We start from the raw sequence: 22,190 nt of genomic DNA, 5'->3' as shown, positions 1-22,190 counted from the left end.
GAAGTAAGATATTGTATATCCAGCTTTGGCTACACAAGTAGTACTTCTTACTCATTGTTGGTGCCCCGAATTCCAAAGTCTGACAGAAAGGAAGAAATGACTCCTCACTGTGGGGGAAAAGAAAGAATGTGCAGTGTTGGCTGCTAAATATGTAACTTCCTGCCACAACAACAGAGACAACCAATAGGACATAAACATATAAAACAGACATTTATAAAAACACCATCACCATCTCCTTTTGTTTTTTGTTTTTGTTTTTATGTTGTTATTTATAGACTAATAGCTGTCTTGTATTATCCCTACTATTAACATTTTTATATTAACTTTATTTTACCATCTCTTTATTTTATTATCATGTATTATTATCATTGCTCTGTTTTTGTTTGTCTTGCATTGCCAAAATCACATTGAAATTGTACCAATACTAACTTGATTATTTACTTACTACTTATTTCATTTTCTATTTTATTCTATTAACCAATATTGTTTTTTCACATAATTTTTTGTTAATTTAATTTCTTAACATTGTCTTTCATAATCGTAATTGTGCTTTGGCAACACATGTCAAATGTCATGCCAATAATGAATTGAATTGAATTGATACATAATATCTCTAGACTAGACTGCTAACTCCTCAAACCATCTCAAAGATACTCTCTTGGAAGAAAAACTGCAAATAGCCAAAAAGCCTTTTACAGAAACATACTCACAATTTACACATATTTTTGACACATTATTTATTTATATTACATTTTTTATGCCAGTTGTAGGTCACTATAGTGGTAGAGAGTGTAGATGCTGCAATCTCTTGGCTCCAAATAGAAATCAGTCAATATAGATTCTCTGATGCCTGTTTAAAGAAATCAAGTATTAGCCATTGCTTCACTTCTAAAATAAAAATCAGAACCAATACCAGTTCAACATTAATGTGCGTGCAGGGTCAAGTGTTCTGGTATATGAAATGCACATTGCCCTATGTGTCATCCTTGTGTCATCCACTGTCCCCACAAAGGAGGCGAAAAGTGTGTGATGTGTGAATTCAACTTCTCTTTGGTTCTCTCCTGTCCACCCCACTACTTATCATCAGAGCCTGGAAAGTTCAAGTCAGTTCTTTCCTCTCACAGGCCTGCTCGTCTTTTTAACTCACTGCCCATCTCTCCGTTCTCCTGTCTCACCCGTTTTCTATCAACCTATTTCCAACTCTGTCTCACTCTTTCTTCATTCTGTGCACACGCATACTCATTTACTGCAAGCTATACTTTTAAGAAAAAAGCATGATTCTCAATCAGAAGAGAAAAGAGACGAGAGAGAAGCAGTTCACCTCTATGGACTGCACACATACACACACACACACACACACACACACATACACACACACATACATACACACACAAAGCGAGAGTGAGAGGGAGACCACTTCAGCCTCCATTTTCAGAGTTGGAATCTGAATGTTTAATCATTCCCAGCTCTTTGCTGGGAAGATACATGAATTTTTCACTGTGTGGTTAAGGGGGGGTGATGGGAAGCCTGGGTAAAAGCAGGCCACCCCATATAGCCATGACACGGGTCATATAAAAATATGGCACACAATCAACAATTTCCCCTTAGGCCAACAGAAACAGATAACACAAACTGCAGATAAATAACACAAACTGCAGTTTGTGTTATTTATCTGTTTTCACCGAATTGTTTTTTGCTGTGCCGATATCATTTCAGAATTTCCACTTTCTCTGATAAAAGATACATTCTGGTTTTGTGTGACAGTGCCATGAGCCATGCACTCCATCGGATCTTTAGACTACAGCCGGGAGCAGATCTCGGCATCAAAACAGCTGTCACAATATTTCCCCAACAATCATATACAGTGTGAAGCTGATCTGGGTTCAGTTTAAAATGAGAGGACTTACAGCCGTGCATTAACATCTGACATTTGAGAGTGACACTGAGCGCACTTCATTAGGGTCAAATTTTAGAAAAGCATGCATTTGTGCAAATATCAAGTCATGCTTATATGTACACACACACACACACACGCACACACACACACACAGAGTTGTACAAACATGCAACCACAGAGCAATGTGTAAAGTGTACATTTATGTACATTTTACACATGCAATCATGTACAGATGGACACATACAGTAGTCACATACAAACAATTACAACACCCACAACAATACACAATACACATGCACACACACACGCACACACGCGCACTCATGCACACACACAGTGATGGCAACCATACACATGATGTATTGTCCTCAGGGACATAATAGGCCATATTGATCATGTCTGTGCTGGGATATTAGTCGAGAATAAATGGACAATGCATCTTCAACACACACACAAACACACACACACACACACACAAACTTGCACATACACATTTCTTGTTCGACCTCTGTACCAGGATGATTCTAGAGCTTCTTTTTTCATGACAACTCCTTTCTCCTTCCAGTCTGCTTCCTTTATTCTATTTCCCCTTTATGTCCCTTCACTTCCTCAGAAACTCTTTTTTTTTCTTTACCGCCAGCAGCCTCAACAGCTTAATGCAGTCAGAGGTGAGATACAACTTTATCATTGTGCGCTAAAGGTCAGATTTCAAACATAAAAACCCTTGTATTGTTTAAAAAAAATCCAAAACAGATCCTACATGTTGTTTTTTAGCATCTGTAAATTATTGTCATGGCATAATTACAGTGCATAGATCAGACAACACACAACAGGACAACATGTACTTCATCAATGTAAGCAACGATATACAACCAGAAACACTAGGAAACTAGGAAAAGTTGGAATTAAACAACAACACAGTTATTTTCCATTATTTTCTATATTAGAAATAATCCGAGTACATAATCAGGTTTATATCATGTTCACTTACCAAAGGAAAAAGGAAATGCTGTGTTTAAGTTTAAGTTAACTCATATGGTCAGGTTAGTCTCTCCAGTTTAAGTTCACTTGTAGAGTGTCATGTAGCATACATCGCTTGAAGTATTGTTTTAACAGACACCTACCAGCCTACCAGAAAGTAATATTTTACTTGCTGTGGTATAAACTGCAGTAATACACGCAGTACCAGTCAACATTTTGGACACACCTTCCAATTCCCTTGTATGAGAAAGTGTGTCCAAACTAGTGACACATGTCTGGATACATCTTTTAATGATCATAAAGGCCCCTATAAAACACAATGGCAGGTTCATTTCATGTTGTACAGTATCAATTTTCAGAAATGTCAGATGAATGTCTGGTGAATTGTTCTGCTCCCACATTTCTGACACTAGTCAGAATTTTCTCTCTCCTTCTCACAGCAACACACACTCATACACACAAGATCTTTCTCTCCTGTTAACATCCACAGAGACAGACAGGCTATTGCCAGTTCATTTGGTCCCATCTCTTCCTCTCTAACCTTTACCCCGCCTTCCTCTCCCTCTCTCTCTCCACTAATCTCAGTGGGAAGCCCTGGAATTAACCGCCAGTTTCAATCAAGTCCAGCCAGATTCACCCTCTTCTGTGGCCAGTGACCTGCATATCACACGCACACAGACACACACACAAGCGTACACACACGCACACAGCAATCCCACTGTCGCTTAGTCAGAGATCAGGAGGTGGACATCGCTGTGCTACGATGTTGTCTGTGTCACACACCCTTCTGGCGCTAACGAAGGGAAAAATTAGATTTTAATCCCAAGTGTGTATGTGTGTACATGTGTGCCTCTGCTTGTGTGGATGTTTGCATACAAGTATGTGTTGATGTGTGTGTGTGTGTTTGTGTTTGTATTTGAGACCAGCACTATCTTCCCCTTGTGGAGATCAATTAAATGATAGGCATGCTTGGAGTCAATCTATCCAGCAGGCTGAGTGACATATATGTACTGCACTGATAAAGCACACACAAACCGTTAAAGGGCATTGTACATATAGTACAGCACACCAGTGGCAGATTCATACCATGGCTAATGACTAGGCCTGGAAAAATCTGGATTGAGTTTTTTTAAGTTTTGATATGTATAAAAATGATATGGGGGAGGGAATAACTGTCAGACCGGTGGTGAATTTTTTCAATGAAATGAGCCAGTCAGATGAATGGCTCTCTGTACATAAAAGAGGAAATAACCCGATAATAACAAATCCAACACTGCATAACCTTTGTTAACAGAGTAACTACACACACAAATTGAACAACGAATATGTTACAGTTCAGAACTTCCTCACGGAAACCACGAGCATAACATGCCAGAATAAAAAACACACTGGCTTACCTGTGGCTACTACGCCCACACAAGGTGGAGTCTTCTGAGCTCTGAGTTGAAAAGGTTGATGTTGAAAGTTAAAAGTCATTGTAATCCAAAGTGTCAATTAGTTCTCTTTCAAAAGACAAAAGCGTCAAGTTGTTCAGGCATCCAGTCAACATGGATGATCTCAGGCATGTCTGGATTTGGTTTGTTGTGGAAAAAAGTCTCTTAAGTTGAGAGAGATAGCTGTTTAGCTATAGCTGTATCTAGCTGCTAGCTACACAGACCTGCCTTCTGACAGCACATAATGCAACGTAGCATAACGTCAGTCACATAAGAAAGGAAGTTCTCAATATTATTATTATTTTCATAGCTAAAATTTCTCAAGACAAAACAATCAAACATTTAAAAAATATATTTTTATCTATTATTATTATTATTATTATTATTATTATTATTATTATTATTATTATTATTATTATTATTATCCTGAATCTGATAGGGTGGGCAAGCTGTCAATCTGGGTGGGCCTGCACCCATCCAGGCCCATCCATAGATCCGTCTCTGCAGCAGACACCTTCATTTTCATGTATTTAAATCTGACCTGCCATAGCTTCTTGTCTGTTTTAATTTTCGAGGGAAATTTTGGCACCACCACATGCTGACATGCTGTATCCTCCAGTGATTTATTATTGCATTTAAATATCATGTTATGACTACCGGTTTGCATTATTTGAAGTTTGTTTATGAGAAATAATGTTTTGTCTGTCAGTTTGGCATGGCAGATAGGTCTAAATATTACAATACCCATGAGCCTCGGCGAGAAACCAGAAGCCAGTCAGAGGCGTGAACCTGAGCAGTGGGTGAATTTAAAACACTTCCTCATTGAATTTGTGAACAAAACATGGCACCACAGTTGATGAATTCATTTTTAAAATTGACCCAGGATCCAAAAGTAAATTGATTTAAGATGCAGATTAAGTTTTCGTTTTTCTTCAGCACTTTAATCCTTAGCTTCCACTGGTTTTTAGCAGCACACATAACAGAATTTTACACTGTGATTGGATGTTTGGTGGTCCAAAAGTCTGCAGCATGCAGGCTATTACGGCCATTTTTCACCACGTCTTTGAGTGTGGCCATTAAAAAAAGCTATAAACACATTTCCATACATTTATTGCACCCTTCAGACACAACCTGCCTCATAAATACCAGCGTCTTTGACATCACTTAGGTTATCTTTTTCAGATTTGACATATTTCCCTCCTTTGTCAAACAACACAAAGCTGAGCAGCACTCTCTATGATGAATAAACTTATCTTGATGTGTAAAATTGGTGGAGTGACCTTTTAGTCACTGAGCAGCTCATTTGTTGGGGGCAGCGTGTCTTGAGCAGTTGCTCAATCCAGGGATTCAAACTGGCAACCGTCTCACCACAAACATGCTCTTCTGAAAATGAGCTCCGACCAGGTGAAGCTACAGATCTTCTAAAATGCTTCACCAAAAACCGGGATCTGCTGCGTTTAAAGGAGATTCTGACTTCTCACATCAAAGCTCATTTCACATTTCACCCCACAGAAATGCATTCAATAAAAACTTGCTTCACAGTGTACTGATCCACATTTCTTCACCAAAAAATGAGGGAAAGATGAAATGCACCGCTGTAGGGAGGCAGTAACAGTGAATTAACCACGCTTTGAGAGTATTTTATTATCCATCCTGCATACAATAGAACATGCCCCTTTCTTATCGTGGGGTATTTGCCGAGATGAGGAGGTAATAGCTGTGTCAACACTGCGGTTTCCATGGAGACAGCGGAGTTTCCATAGCCTCTTGCTCTCTTTGCCAGTGACCCAGTTTGTGCTTGTCGTTGTGGCATTGAAGCCCTCCAAGAGCTTCTCGGCACTCCACTCCCTGCCTTTTACCTAGCCATTGAATCCAGCTGATTGATGTATGATTTTGAATAAGAGCTATGTGTGTCACTGGCCTTGAGTCGACACACTGCGACTAGGAGCTCTGCAGAGGAAACAAGGACATTTGGGCAGCACAGTTCAGTTGAGCACATTTGTGCCTTTTCCACTTGACTGGAAGAAGAACACAAATTTAGACTGTTGTTGATGCTAAAGTCTTACAAGTCTGTAGGAAACCGGTTTAAATTCTTTGTTAACAGCTAGTTAAGGTATAAAATTAACAGGTTAAAAAGTTAAGTTACCTCGATAGACGTACTTATAGTCTTCAAGATCACTGCACAGATTTGAAACAGCATGTAAATGTTTGATACTCAAGGGGAGAAAGGCTGGAATAAAGATGGTAGAGTGTGTGTCGCTTTGCATTCAGTGGTCTGTCTACTTCAGGGAACTCTGAGCTGATAAAAAGCACAGTGAATGTGTTATACAAACATCATTTGCAACCAAAATCCTGCTGAGTTTGAACTTTTCACAGGATAAAGAAGACTTATGATCAATAAGCAACAATGTATTTAATTAACACGATGAATTAGAAAAGGTTCATTCAGGTCCTAAACATTCCATATTGTGAATTATGATTTCATGTTGTAAAGTTTCCTCTTAAAATCTAGAGGAATCAGATTTGGACTCAGGATATGGCATAGAATGCACTACACCATAGCCGACAACCGTATACACACAAGCAACACACACAAGTATATCAACAACATGCTGGATGTGCTCAGGACTAAAGCAGTTACACGTTACACATAATGCACTCGACATTTGATCATCTGAACATTTGATCATGATTTTGGCATTTATGGTCTTGTTTACTATCTTCTTTAGTCTCCTTGACTGAAACATGTTGCAGCAAACCCTCTCAGCACTCTGATTGTTTGAGGGAGCTGTAAAAAAAGCCTACACAAGTTGCTCTGTCTCTGTTGTATTTTTTAACAGAGACATGTTTACTGTCCCCGTGTTTTCTTTTTTTTTCTTGTATTATTACAGCCCTATATCACCAGACAAGTAAAACCCTGAGTTACATTCACTGACAATATTTTTTTCTAATAAACTATGGTTAAAACTGGTTAAATGATGGTTTAGTTTTAGTAACTACATTTGCTTATGGTTAGGGAAAAGGTGATCATACATACCCTTTCACTCTGCCTACCCTGTTTTCTACCCTTGTAGTTTCAACCAGGACTGAAGTCTTACGCACTATAACTTGTTACGCTGTTTCTGCTGTCTTTGTCACAAATTCACAATGTGACAATTCCCACAAAAGCCTTCAGTTGAGCTGTTTTGTATCATTTTCCTTGTCCCTGGCCCTCTAATCAGTATCAGTGGACACAAACATGGTTGTCCATGTGGTTTTTTTATCGCTGTCACAAACAAACAGGCTGCTGACTTACTGCCACATGCTCATCAGAGCTGGTTCATAAACATATAAACAGTGTCACTCACACCTTATGGCAGCAAACACTTGATTCATCCAGCATCTTAAGATGTGATAAACATCTCAAACAGCCAGAGTCAGAAGGCCAAATCTCTTTTGTCTACTTGTTAAGCAGTGTGCTCACTGCTTTAACGTATTCACAGGTGTGTTTTCAAGAGAGGCTGAAAATGTTCCTGTTGAGAAAATAATTTAAAAAAAAACAAAGCGCTGGATCAGCTGAGAGTAATATGACATGTTAAAGAAATGTTTTCCATCTCCAAAATGTGATTCCAGCCCACCAATCAAAAACATGCGTGTCTCGGCGACCGCCAATTTCCCCCCTGGATATTTGTAAGTTTCAAAGATCATCTGACTGACATGGATCATTATGCTGCTACGTTTGTTTTTTCCTTCCTCGCTTTGAGTATTATTGCCCTGACATTTGAATAGCCGTGAAGACCAATAGGACTGGGACTACTCTTGTATCACAGAACTTTATTTGATCTCACCGGGTCACTGGATCTTAATGGGAAACTCTGCCTCGAGGAGGAAAGACGCACATCATAAATGAGGCACAAAATGTATTGTTTCACAGATTCCAAACTGAGACAGATACTAGAAATAAATCACATCTCATGAATCAAAAAGGTTTGTCTTCCAGATGGCATAGCGAACAGATGAAAAGGATAATTTAAAGCAGTAGTTTGACACTATAGAGCTTCCACACTGCGTATTTGCATTCTTGACAAGCTGAGCTAACCGAGCTAAGCTGGTTTTACCTTCTGTAAAACCACAAACTGTCATTCTTACTAATAAATTAAACAATATCACATGTTGATAAGTGAGCATTAGAGGTGCTGCTAGGTGGATTTTATAACCTTTAGACATAGACAGGCTAGCTGTTTCCCCCTGTTTCCAGTCTTTATGCTGAGCTAAGCAGCTGGCTGTAGCTTTATATATTGCATAAAGATATGAAAATGGTATCAATCTTCTCATCTAACTTGCAGCAAGAAAGCATGAGCATGTTTCCCAAAATGTTGTCATGCATCAGAAAAGCTGAGTTTGTATAATGAACTTTTCATGATGTTGCATATTTATAATCAACGTTTATGGTATAGTGACAGTCACACACATGAAAGCAAATCTATATGGATTTATCGGATAAAATCAGCTATTTCAATGGTCAATTAAAATCTGTGAATATCAGCTGAACGAGAGCTTTTGATCTGAGATATTATAACACATTGGTATTTGAGGAGAATTCTTGACATTTCTCCCAACTCCAATGGTCAGTTTCACCAGCAGTGGCCGGTGGGTTGTTATAAAAAAAGTGCAGAGTTACCAGAACAATGTCAAAATTTGTCTCTCCCTCACTTCTCTCCTCTCTCCTCCATCATATACACTCACACACCGCTGGCCCTGCTGGAGCAGTAGCTCTGCGGCTGTAGGTTTTGGCAGTGGAAACTGCTGGACAGTCACTTTTTTTTTTTGTTTTCATGCAATCTCCCTGCATTTTTTCTTGGAAGGAAGTAGTGGGCGGAGAAAAAAACAACATAATTTAGATTCTTCTTCATTGAAAATCAAATATCTTTGTAGTGAAGAACACAGACGGGTTTTGTACAACTGTGACCTGCATGGAAATGGAATCACAGTCAGATACTGAATGAGGACACTCAGCTACTGCTCAGCTCCGCCTGTCAGCTATGTTGAAATGCTATTACTGGTGTAATTGCAGTGTTTTTGATAGCGGTGACATTTACACATAGCCACCACTGTCCTTTAATGTGATGTGTTTCACTCTGTGTGTGGCAATATGACACTGTTAGCACCCCAACATATGATATCCAGAGATGTCTTCGATCTTTTTCATGCTTACCCTGAAATTGAATGTTGAATATCTGAAACTCAAATGGGTTCTTTCAAAGACAAAATTACACAGAAACACAAAAAGACACACTCCTCAGGCATGTTTCCTTTCACAGATGGCATATAGGACCTCTGGCTATCTTTTGCCGAAGGGGTCTTCCACTGTTCCTCTGCCTTCCTCCTCCACGTTCCCTTAACCACCATCGCTTCTTAAAATAACACTATTGATGAGTATTCAATAAATGGCAGTTTTTAAACAGAAGTGCTTCAGATATTATGTACATGTTGCATGGTACTTATATATATATATACATCCTTTATTTAACTAGTTAAAAGTCTGATTGAGATTAAAACCTCTTTTTTAAGAGTGACCTGGCTAAGAGGGTTGCACAGTATCCAGTTAATATGCAATACAAGGTTAAGGACAAAAATCCAGTTGCAGTTGATGCATAAACAGGTACAATTTTCCAAAACGATTTCAGTGAAAATTTAGGAGCAATCACATTTACCAAGAATACTATTTTCTCGATCCTTTAAAATTGACTTAAATTCCTCCTTCCTCCTCCATGGTTTTTACACATGAATGTACACAGATAAGGGGGAACAAGCCCAAGAAGAGATTTATATATAAAAGCCAACCAATGTGAAAGTCTGTGGACATGAAGAGATGGCCACTTAGCAGCAGCTACTTGTTTCCCCTTTGACATCAAAGTGTCTGAAAATCGATTTCTTTTTCACCTGGCATACTAGCAATTACTGTAATAGGCAGATGAAACACTGAAAATGACATTGGTGGAAAAGAGTGGGGGACACTACAAGAGCATATACAAGGTTACCTGGATGTATAATGAAGTACCACCAATAGTGGATGTTTGCATGTGTATATGCAGCACATCTAACTGAATGTGTAGTGTGTGTTTTTGTATGTGCATTTGTACATTTGCTTAAGTGGATGTGTGTGTTGCAGGTAAGAGGCTGCATAAAAGTAGTGAAAGCCTCCCATAGAATAAAGCACCATTTCAACCGCATTTCTATGAGTTGCGAGCAGTGATGGCCACCCTCTCTGTGTCATAATCAGACATTTTGTTTCACGTCATTCATTCAGTCTGTTATTGCGTTCATATTAGCCAGTTTCTTGTTGGTAGAGGGGATTATTTTGTTTGTTTTTCCCAAACCAGTCAGAAGTGTATACGCCCTGCTGACGTTTTTCAGTTGACAGAGAAGCTGTGGTAGCAGATGCTAGAAGCAGTTAACTTCAAGTTTTTCACATTGATTTAAAGCGGCTATAATCAATATTTTTTCTGATACACTACTACTTGTAAGTGAAAAAGGCTACTCATGGTGACTAACAAGAATTCTAACCAGCACTTCCCCTGCTGGTTTTCCCACCCTGCAACTTTACTGTTTCGGTTCACTCTAACTGCGCTCATCACAATGGGGCTCTGATGAACCCACTGCACGCTACCTCCTCAGCAACAAATGGCAAAATTAGCATTTAGCAGCTAAAGAGACAGATAATTTCCTTGGTAGTTGGTGGAGACAAAAAACAGAGCTAAAAGAAGAGAATATTAGACTAACGTTTGCCAGGTGGCCAGAAACATGACTCCATGAATGCTAATGTCACAACATATCTACTAGATGTGCAAATAAGAAACTGTTTGCTAACAAGTTCACCAAATCAATTTAAAAGGTGGTAATATGTCAGTTTTGTGTTTACAGCTTATTTCTGCTGCCCTTAAATTGCCAAAAATCTGTTACTGCAAGTTTAATTGTTGTTATTCCTGTAAGTTGAAGTACAATTACTTGTACCAGCTGTGTCCATCTTATCCAAACTTGTCACTATTTTTCTGTCCCTGTTTTCAATGAATGTAGCTAGGTAGCTAACTAGCTATGTAAGATATAAGATTCTTCAACTAGCGGATGCAGCCATCAATGGGCTACCAGACCTTTTTGAATCCCTCAACAGAGGTCTGGAACCAGGCTACAACAAGGTAAAACTATCCTATTTTTCACAAAAAAGGAAAAGATTAGAAATGAAAGTATAGTTTTAGAGCAGAATTTTTTTCTTTGTCCCTATCCAGTTTATCATCTTGTGACGCTTTACATTTGCCTTGTGACCCATTGGACGGGTCCCGACGCCAATGTTGGGAACCACTGACTTAGAGAACGGCACCTGGATAGAAAGGGGGACCACCGCAGAGGTCTGGGGAGTGAATAACAGAAGCAAAGGAAACAGGTGGGGAGAGAACTACAGATTGAGTGAGGGATAAAGGGCAGAGATTAATAAGAATAATCCTAATTACAGTGCAAAAACAGTAGAAAAGAGTTTGTTCAGATTAAGACTAATCAGGTGATCAGTTGGCGAGCCCAGTATCACAGCTTTTGCTCAGAGGGTTGTTTTTTTTTTTCTCTCAGCGCACGACCTAGAAAATTTAGCTGGGAAGGCAACTTTCAAGAAATCTCCTAGAAATCTTAGCAGTGTTTATCCAGCTTTTAGCGCTATAAGAGGTGCCAATCCTTCTGTGCACTGATCCCCGGTAGTTGTTCTGACATTCACCAGGCTCTCTAAGTGCTGCTAAATGGAAATAAAAAAACAACAGAACTTTATTGTGCACAGTAGCACTTGTTTGTCAGCAAGAAACCCAGGACATGAACAAGTAAAAGGGATCATGAATGGTAAGATATACCGCTGGACTTTTGCACAGTCATCTGCACTCGTCTATGGCGTATATCTGTGCATGCTCTGTTTGTACTTGCATGCATGTGAGTGCATATGTGCAAGTTGGTGTCATACAAATTATGTAGAAATTCCTAAAGCTGCTTTACCACATTCCTAAATAGGACTCTTGTGCTGTCCTTTAAGGTAATTTAATCAACTCAATCAGCTCTACAACTGGCTTTCATTTGACTCCATTCATGAAATAACTCTCGTCTCAAGTGTTTTTATATCATTTCATTCAACATTCTTTCAGTTTTTTTTTTTTCACTCTGTTGGTACTGTGTGTGCCTTCTTTGACAGGTTTTATAAATTCCATCCTCACAGTGTCTCAAAACCAAAATGACTCTTTGTTTCCCAGTGAGGTTTGCTGATTTCTGCCAGTGGGATGTACACACCGTACATATTCAACATTCCTCAGGAGGGGGAGGAGGGAAAGATAGGAAATAAACACAGAATACCAGAACTTGGTTTGTTCTCTGCCTTTTAATTTACCTTTTCTAACAGCCTTGTTTTTTATCAGCACATTTGCTGTGGGGCTGCTATATGGACAGACCTCACAGCACAGACAGAACGTATCAGAAGTAATGCAGTATCTAATATTTTGAAGTCAATAGCTTTTTCTTGATCTGGGAAACAGCAGCTGAAAAAAGAGTGTCAACTAAGGGTCTAACTACTCAGATGTTCTCGAGCTTTCGACCATATCACACGGTCTTCATCAGCAGATGCTAAAATGCTAATGGAAATGGAAAGTTTGAATACCTACAGTTCTATGACAACTGAGCAAACCTCATCTGTATGACACAGTCAAAAACTCTAAAACAAACAAGTAAGTGGACCTTGAGTTAAGAATGTTTAGTAAAATATATCCACTATGTTTGGAGATCAGTGTCACAGCTCCATATTCATTTAGCTGTGCATAAAAATAACCAAGTATTGCACATCATGAAGTTTGTTAAATGCATTTTTTTTTCTTATATGATCACAACAAAAATAAATCTGGAAACCAAATCTTTTTTATTTTAAATTCATCACTCAGGAACAATTTGCTCTGATACTCAGATACATTTAGTGAAGAGTGTACAATTCAACATACTTTTGTGTACTTTTGGCCTGGGGCTGTTTTTCATGCTTTGGCTTGCCCCCATAGTTAATATTTATGGTACTTGGTGGACCTCCAGTATCGCTATAGAGCAGTTTTTTATGCGTGGCTCCCCCCATTATGCATACTAGTGATGTGATACACAGTCCTGACACAGGTTTCACACTATTCCACTGATTGACAAGTAGCCATAAAATTACCAAGAAATGCAGCAAAGTCAGGGAAGAGGAAGACTGCAAGCTAGTAAACATGGAAATGTATTCAACACATTTGTGAGACATACACACAATGCATTTTGGTGAGAAATACTGAATGTAAGCATAATTTTTGCTTGTTTACAGGGACATCTTAATACTACAACATACAATGATATTTTAGAGAATAACGTGCTTCCAACTTTGTGCCAACAGTTGGGGGAAGACCCTGTCCTGTTTCACCATGCACAAAGCCAGGTCCATAAAGAAATGGTTTTCCCAGTTTGGTGTGGAAGAACTTGACTGGCATGCACAGAGCCCCATCCAACACCTTTGGGATGGCAAGCCAACATCAGTGCCCGACCTCACTGATGCCCTGTAGGTTTGGCTGACTTGCTGGTAAATGATAATAGATGCAGAGACTTTGCTGCTGCTCAGGATTTGGTGAAAAAGGCCATGCAGGTGACCTACAGTATAAAAAAGGATTACAAGCTTCAAACTGACAACTGAAAACTAAAATGACAAATTCAGCAAGAAAGCTTGTCACTCTCTCTTTGTGTGTGTGTGTGCGTGTGTGTTGTGTGCGTGTGTGCGTGTGTGCGTGCATGTAATTATCTACCTTGTCTAAACTTCCTCAGCTTTGACTGACACTTGCAGGGTCTATTCCCTCCAGCTTTGAAAAACACATTCCATTTTAATGTAGCAGCCGCTCACAAGGTCATTTGTCACTTGATAATGACAAAGCAAACCCAAAGGCATTTCACTGTCAGGTGTGTGTGTATGTGCGTGTGTATAAGGAAGCCTAGAAGGTGAGAGGGGTGGCAGCATCTTTGTGAGCTCATAGATTTGAAGTTGGAAGACGTGATCAGATATGCCTGTCACTGAAGCAAGGAAGGAGTGTGTGGTGTGTCTTCAGTGGCTTTGGGGAGGAAAAAGTCCTGGTGTATGTTACCAAAAAGAAAACGCGCATGCACACAATCACACACATGTAAAATACACAAGATCCTGTCCAAAAAGCTCTCTTTCTCTATCTTTTTGCCTCCCCACACACACATCCAATGACTGCCTCTCGAGCAGATGTACCATATGCGTAAAGGGCATCCGACTTCCACTCATGAGGGCTGCATTTACAAACTCCTAATAAGTATGTGAAGTGAAAATCACATGTTGCAAGCATGTGCTGAATGTGACACCAGCCACGCTTACTGCTCATGAAATCGAGCATACAAACTGCAACTGATAAAAATCTGTAATTTCATTGCCTGTTTTATGGGTTATAGCATGTCATTCCACCGTTCCTTGATAACTTACGTAACTATGCTGAGGAGAGAGAGATGTTTATATTTAGAGCATGAGGCCTCCAACCTTTACACTCTATCCTTTAATTCCTTGGGCACCCGATGTTGCAAAACAGTGTGTGTGAATTTGTGTGGGTGGGTGTTTGTGTATGATCATGAGTGAGTCTCTGCCAGTGAAAACGGGCATGTATGAATTCATGGTGTATTGGTGCAAACATTATTTGGTGCATGTGTGGGTCTGAGTGTGTTAATCCTTGCCAAACCTATTTGTTGGCCTTGCTGGTAAGAGGGGCATGTGGACGGGGTGGCACACAAAGTGCCCTGGTTGGCAGGACTGGCATAAAGACAGATTACAGTAAAGCAGAACAGTCTGCCTGAGCTGCTCTGAATATGGTTGCTGTCTATGGAGAATGACTGGCCTGTGCTGGTTTAGTTTGGTTTGTTCTCTTGTGGGCTGGGCTACTTTGGCCTACTGGCTGGTCACATTTGGTTTTATTTGTTCTGGCTTGGGCCTTGGTTAACATTAATCTACTTACTTTTTGAAATGTGTCTGATATCAGCATTTGTGAATGAATGATAGAACATGTAAGGGCTCCGGTTAGATTGACTCATACAACAAATCATAATCATGATTGTCAGATAGCCAACTAATCTGCAACTTTTCCAACCAGACGAACCAGACGATGTCATTAAAAGATAACGGCAAGGTTGTAGATTGTAAGAGGGAGAAAAATACTGCACATGGCTAGGAGTTCTTGTCATTTTCGTTTAGTTATACTTATACTACGTATACCTATACTACCCTAACATTTTTGCATCTGCAAATGCCTGACTGGTTGCTGCGGAGAGTGAAATCTTAATTTTTTGGAAGTTATAAAAATACTTGGACACATATCCCCTGATATAGATATTAGAAAGCTACTATTGGATGTTGCAAACAACACTTAGTTTGAAGCATAAAAAAGCACTTCTGGAGATTATAAATTGGCATCCTCTTGTGTTATAGGAATACTTGCACTTATTTACTTATTTATTGTCTAATTTAATGCATCTGTAGTCTTTATTTCTTCATAAGGACTTAATTTTTCCACAATAATATTTAATGTTGATGCATGTGGTGAAATTAAGTTGTGTGTCTGAGTGTTAATGCTGGATTTTATTATGTTAGATTAAAAAAATCATTAATCAATGCAACTGGTATGGTGGGCAATGGCAGTCATCTTTCGGAGCCATGTGTGAAAGTGAGGCTCCTTCTGTATCTGGGATTGTGACAGACTGAAAACAATTGACATTTCACTCTGATCTTATGATACATGAATGTGCAGACATATGCACACTGAATAAAAAAGAGGAAGAAAAGTCTAAATCTATACCAAACCCCCAGAGAGTTTCATCCCCTAGATACGTGAGCGCCATTTGAAGTGCTGCATCCACACAGGCTCACATCCGCCTGGATACGTGAGCGCCATGTCGAATTCATGACGGTTGTCATGGTGCCCACATAGCAACCGGCTATACATGTACCGGCTGCTGCCTCCGGTCGACTCGATGATGGGGGGGAAGGGTAGATGGGGGGTGGGGGTGGGGGGGGGGGGGAGGGAGTAGGGGAAGGGATAATAGGGGGGCTGAAGGGCAGTAGAGGGGTGGGAGGTCGAGGGAAACAGACAGAGGAGAGGGCTGGGAAATTGGGGGAGGGGGGTGAGTTGTAGGGGCGTGCATGTCAATTTGTGTTTTTTTTTTTTTTATGTGTAAGTGTGTGCATGTGCGCATGTGAGTTGTTGGAGGGAAGAGAAATCTAAATGGCTGGGACGAAGAAAAAAGACAGAGTCAGATGAAGAAAAGGGGATCAGCTGTTATGCAAACCTCGGCGGACGGAGAGATGAGGCAAAGATAGAGGAGAAGAGAGTGAACTCACGGTTGACAGCTCTTTGAAAAGCCATGTGGGTTATAGAGAGACAAGAGAGAGCAAGAGGCAATAAAAGAAAAGCACTCTACTTATGGTGTCCCTGTGTCTGAGCCACTGAGTAAATGCGATTGTGTTCAGATAGAAAAAGCACTGACTGAATGCATTGTACATTCTTCTTTGCAAAAATAATCATCTTAGAAGACATTTAATCCAGTATTGACCCTTGGAACTGCATTTTTTCTTGAAGGAAAAGTGGGCAAAAAGGATTGAATCTGACTTGTTCCAACATATTGGCAGGAAATTCAGGCAGGAAAGGAGTTCAACTGCTGTCATTAAATTTAGGTTTGAAAACTTAATATCAGGCTACGGTGGATATATTTGAGCTGAGTGCACTGCATGTAATTACGGTGAATAAGAGCGGCATGTTCTGCTAATTCCTCCTCCTCGGTCGGTCGTGTGAGCGCGTGCAGAGCAGTTCATGGGTAATTGATGTGCCGAGTCTTATTTTGGGAGCTGAATCAAACGACAGGGCTTTACGCATCACCTGGCAAAAAACGCAGCACAGGCACACTCGCGCACAAAAGTGCTCATATCAACATGCAGACCTTTCTACTCGTGGCTCCACTTCATACTACAGACATGAATAGACACATACACAGAGACCAAGGGGGGGGGGGGGGGTACACGTGAAGTCGCTCTCACACAGAGACACAGGCACACATACATGAATATTTCAGTTTGCTTGAAAACGTGCAAACCAACCGTTGCCCATCCCCCCATCCCCGATCAACCCTCAGCCAAAGCCGTGGTAGCAGCACAGGAATAGGCCATAAATGATGGAGAAAGAGCAGGAACGAGGGAGGAAAAGGAGAAAGAGAGTGGAGATAGAGGGTCTGACAGACTGGAAATTCATCTGGCAGAATGAAGGGAGAGGGTGGAAAATATAGTCATCATGGTGGAGTGACAGCCCTGACAGCTGTGTGAGAGTAGTGGGTAAAATGACAGACCCTGATTTACAATCTGCTAGCCGCAATAGTAAAGAAATACAACCATTTTTTGGGCTGATCGTTTTGTTGGTCAACTGAGCTGTTAAATGATGACAAGTTAAAACAGCTGATGTACTGAAGGTTTATTTTTGGAACAGTTTCAGGTGAGCGACCATGTGTTCATCCATTGTACCGTGATTTAGTGTTCCCATATGAACAAGCAGCTACCAACATTCACTTCCTGTGGAAACAGGAGCAAACTAGTCCCACAGATCATTATTTAGGTCTGTTACCACTGGCGTTTACAGACTTTCTATGACTTGGTCATCTATACACTGTGATGGATGTTTACAACCGACAGTTTAGGTCATAATTCTACCTCCTTTCCAAATAAGTTTAACTAACCTGTATGGTCATCTGATTGGTTATTTTTCTTTGCTATGTCAGGCTTCTTTTAAGTTGCAGAGATCTGAGATCACAGTAGTTAATTTGGTGAGTTAGTAATATGATGGAAAGTGCAAGAAGATGTCCAAACCTCTACAAAATACAACCCAAATTGTATTAAACAGGAATTATATGGGAAATGGGTGAAAATGGAAAAGGAGCACCTCTACCATGGTTGGGTTCATTCTCGCCCTTCACTCCAGATTGGCACTTGACCTAATCAGAGTGGTGTTTGTGCCAACCATGGTGGTACTACAACACTTTCTGTAGCAGCCAAATGGGCCTTATCTAATAGTGGTCTAAATTTGGCTCACCCGGTTGCCATATTCATAATGAATGAGCACTGATTTGGTTATTTGTAGGTCATAAGACATCTGGATATCTAGGTTAAAATCAAGCTGTATATGGTTGAAAAGTGAAAGTTTGGACCTGCTACATATGGAAATATGGGCATTTTATTGCTGTTAAAACTGTTGTCATTTGTAACCTAAATATCTAGGCTTTCCCTGTCTTGCTGAAAGTTACATGAGAGGATTAATACCACTCGTGTTTGTACACTAAATATGAAGCTATAGCAAGTTAGCTTAGCTTAGCATGAAGACTGGAAGCAGGTGGAAACAGCTAGCCTAGCTCTTTTCACAGGTGACAAAATGCCTACCAGGACTTCTAAAGGCCACTAATTAACACAATGTGTCCTATTAGTTTAATCTGTACACAAACTGAAATGTAAATATGACAAATTGTGACATATTCTCTTTGGGCATCGCAATTTTCTTGAGGCTCCACTGGTTGAATAGCAACCTCAAGTCACTGCACCTGGCCAAGAAACAGTCAGGCCAAATAACCCCCTGTAAAACCCTAGTTTGTTGTTTTTACATTTCAGTTTTTGTACAGATTGAACAAAGAAATAACATGTTAATTAGTGAGCTTTATGCCGTATCTACACAAGAGGCGTAACATGAGCAGCACGTTAGCCAAGCGGCAGTGAGTGCTCCGTTTGTGTGTCTACAAAGGCTGTGCTCAGGCATAATGCTGTGTGTAGGTCACCTGCACTCAAAGCTCAATTGCTGTAGGAAAATAGTAGTAAATTAGTAGAGAAAAATTGCCTTAGGTTGCATTTACATGCATATAGCGCAAGTGAAATGTGAGCCGTTACGTAACCTGTGTCTATAGCTGTATTGATCCAAATAAAAAACACAACTTGAACACTTTCTGTGTAGCCATGACGTAAGAGGTTTTTGGTGAGCGGATTTTCAAAACTTTGGACAGAGCCAGGCTAGCTGTTTCACCCTGCTCACAGTCAATATGCTAAGCTAAGCTAGCCGTCTTCTGGCTCTAGCTCCATATTTAGCATACAGGAATCTAACTCTGAGCAAGAACGCAAATAAACATATTTCTCAAAATGTCAAATTATTCCTTTAACATACTGTAGATGTATTGTGACCAGATAATCACCAATCAGTGCTTACTAGGCTGGTCTGAATCCGAGTTCCAACACTAGCCCATCTCTGGCCTGAGTGCTGACCTCTAACTAATGCTGAATCTCAGTCGAAATCAGCCGACATACACATTTCCAAAATTTAGCCAAATCTTGCAGGTCCTCTGTAAAAAGCACAACCAAGTATAACAACATTCAGCTGCAATTGGCCTGACTCAGGTGGCTACTTGGTTATAGTGTCACATTTGGGCACAGACACATCCCAGCTGATAAAGGTTATTTAAAAAAGACCGATTTGACATTATGGGCAAGAAGGGCATGCGTTGCCCCAGATATAACCCAACAGTAACTCAAGTATGATTTTGATGACCATGCTCTCATCATTTAACTGTTAAGTGAATCCATGGGCCTATTTCCTAAAACCTTGTTGTGTTCCTTTAAGACACTCGGCATTGGTGAGAAAGATATTTTACTTGAGGAGGAGTGAGTGTGTAGGCCTTCATGTGTGGGTGTTCATGATGCAAGCTTGTGAAACATGTGGCTGTATGGGATAAATGATAAAAGCGGGCAGGCTCTCAGCTGTGGTGGCAATTACATGACATGCCGTGGAGTCAAAGGGATGTACGTGAACTTGTGACACTTACGGGACAACTTGTGATTCGCTCGTTTTTACTCTGCTGAAGTTCAGATGCAGCACACAGTCCGTCAGTCCAGAGAAAATGCAGAAATGTGTTCAGTTCATTTGGGAAGCAGGACACAAACACACTTGTCCACTCTCTGGAGGGGGTCAGAGTGTCTTCCTGTGGGAAGCTCAGCGGGCAGAGGAGAAGGTCAAAGTTCGAGGGGAAGTTGGGTTGCTCAGAGATGAGAGTGACACACAGACAGACATAAGCATACACAACCTTCACGTATCTCTCCTTCAGCTTCAGTCTTCCATACAGTAGTCGTAGAGACCTCCTCCCACATCTCACCAACACACACTCATGTACACATGTGATGGTGAACACACACCTCATTCCCTGTTGCGTCGGTGTTAATCTCTCGCTCCATTTGCACTCGTCAAGAGATAACGACATCATTAGCACACATTAACATGTCTCTGTTATCATTCCCTCAGTGTCCCTGTGTGTGTGTGTATTGTAAGCGTATGTGTGTATAGAGAAAGAGCTGTGAATGGGGATGAGGCATGAATATGGCTTTTCAACAATTTCCGTCTATCACAGTCTGTCACAGAGGTGCATGTGTGTAAGCCAACACATCCATTTACACATCAGCCAAGATATTCCACAGCAAAGAGTGCTTGCTAATTACACTCATTATCTGGATGTTTGACACAAGCTTTTTGTTGTTGTTGGAGGTGCATTAGTGCTTGTATGCATGCAAACATTTGATGCTGGGAGAGATCACACCTACATTTTTTTATCTGAACTATGATGGAAATATTTATTTTGTTGTACTAGTTCTTTTTGAGTGGTTCTTTGTGTGTAGTTCTTTTTGTCTCACAGTGACCGACTGTTCACTAAACCTCTACCCAAACAGGATTGACCAGTTGTAGCCCAGCAAGCCTTGGCACAGCAAGTCTGTCAAGTTGGGGATTTTTTGCAGTGGTGTGCTATAGTATAAAAAGCAATTGTCAGCACTGGAGGGTGGTGTCTTTTCTTTAAGCCTTTCCAAAACCGAAAACACAGGAGAAAAAGTGTAAGAAATGAGCTGACCAGTGTGTTTATCTGTGTAAACGTAAGATGTAATCATTAGCATGTCTGGTGAACTATGTAGCATGTTAAGTAGTAACTGATCGTTACTTCCAAGGCCAATTAGGAGCAAATCATTGATTAACTACATTAGTTTGTGGGGTTACATGTTACACAAAAAGCCCCATTCATACCAGCACATAGTATTTCCCCTGCTGTGTGGAAGCTGCTCCTGGATACTATCATGCCTGTGAGAGTTTAGGGTAATGTAGTTGTTCTGTCCTGTTCTTTTATCAGTTTTGGTTTTATACTCCAGTAACCCCAACCATCGTTACCCAAGATAGCTTCACTGTTGCCAAACATATCCGATAGCTCTCATCCTAAAAGACTTTTCTCTTGTAATGTTAAAAGTGAAAACATACTATTTGAAAAGAGGAACAAATATGTAGGCTAAATAGCCAAACAGGATTATGTTACAACCAAATAACTTATGATTTTACATTTTTTCTCATCAAAAAATGCTGTTTTTTCTTCTTCTGCATGGATTATCTTGAGGATGGTTTTTGCCTAGGACGCTTTAGCCTCAGTGTTTTAGCATGATACTATGTATGTAGCCAAAGGTATAGAGTTTTTAACCAACTCATGGGGCTAATGTTAACCTAATTAGCTAGCTAGCTACAACTGATAAAATCTCAGAGCCACTCTCTCAGAACTCAGTGACCCATTGTTTCAGTAATTAGAGTGGTAAATCTTCCACGTTGTCATCAAATGCAAATGAAAACTTGATAGGCATTGCAACAGTAAGTAAGGAGGGCAGGGGTTAGTGAACACTCAAATACAAGCAAACCAGGGCTTGTCAAGTAACTCATTCAGTGCTTAGTAGGACCAGACAAATTCCACTATGTAAAATCTTAATTTCT

This window comes from Thunnus albacares, chromosome 19 (assembly GCF_914725855.1).
Source record: "Thunnus albacares chromosome 19, fThuAlb1.1, whole genome shotgun sequence".
NCBI lineage: Eukaryota > Metazoa > Chordata > Actinopteri > Scombriformes > Scombridae > Thunnus > Thunnus albacares.
Note: the sequence above shows the minus strand (reverse complement) of the source record.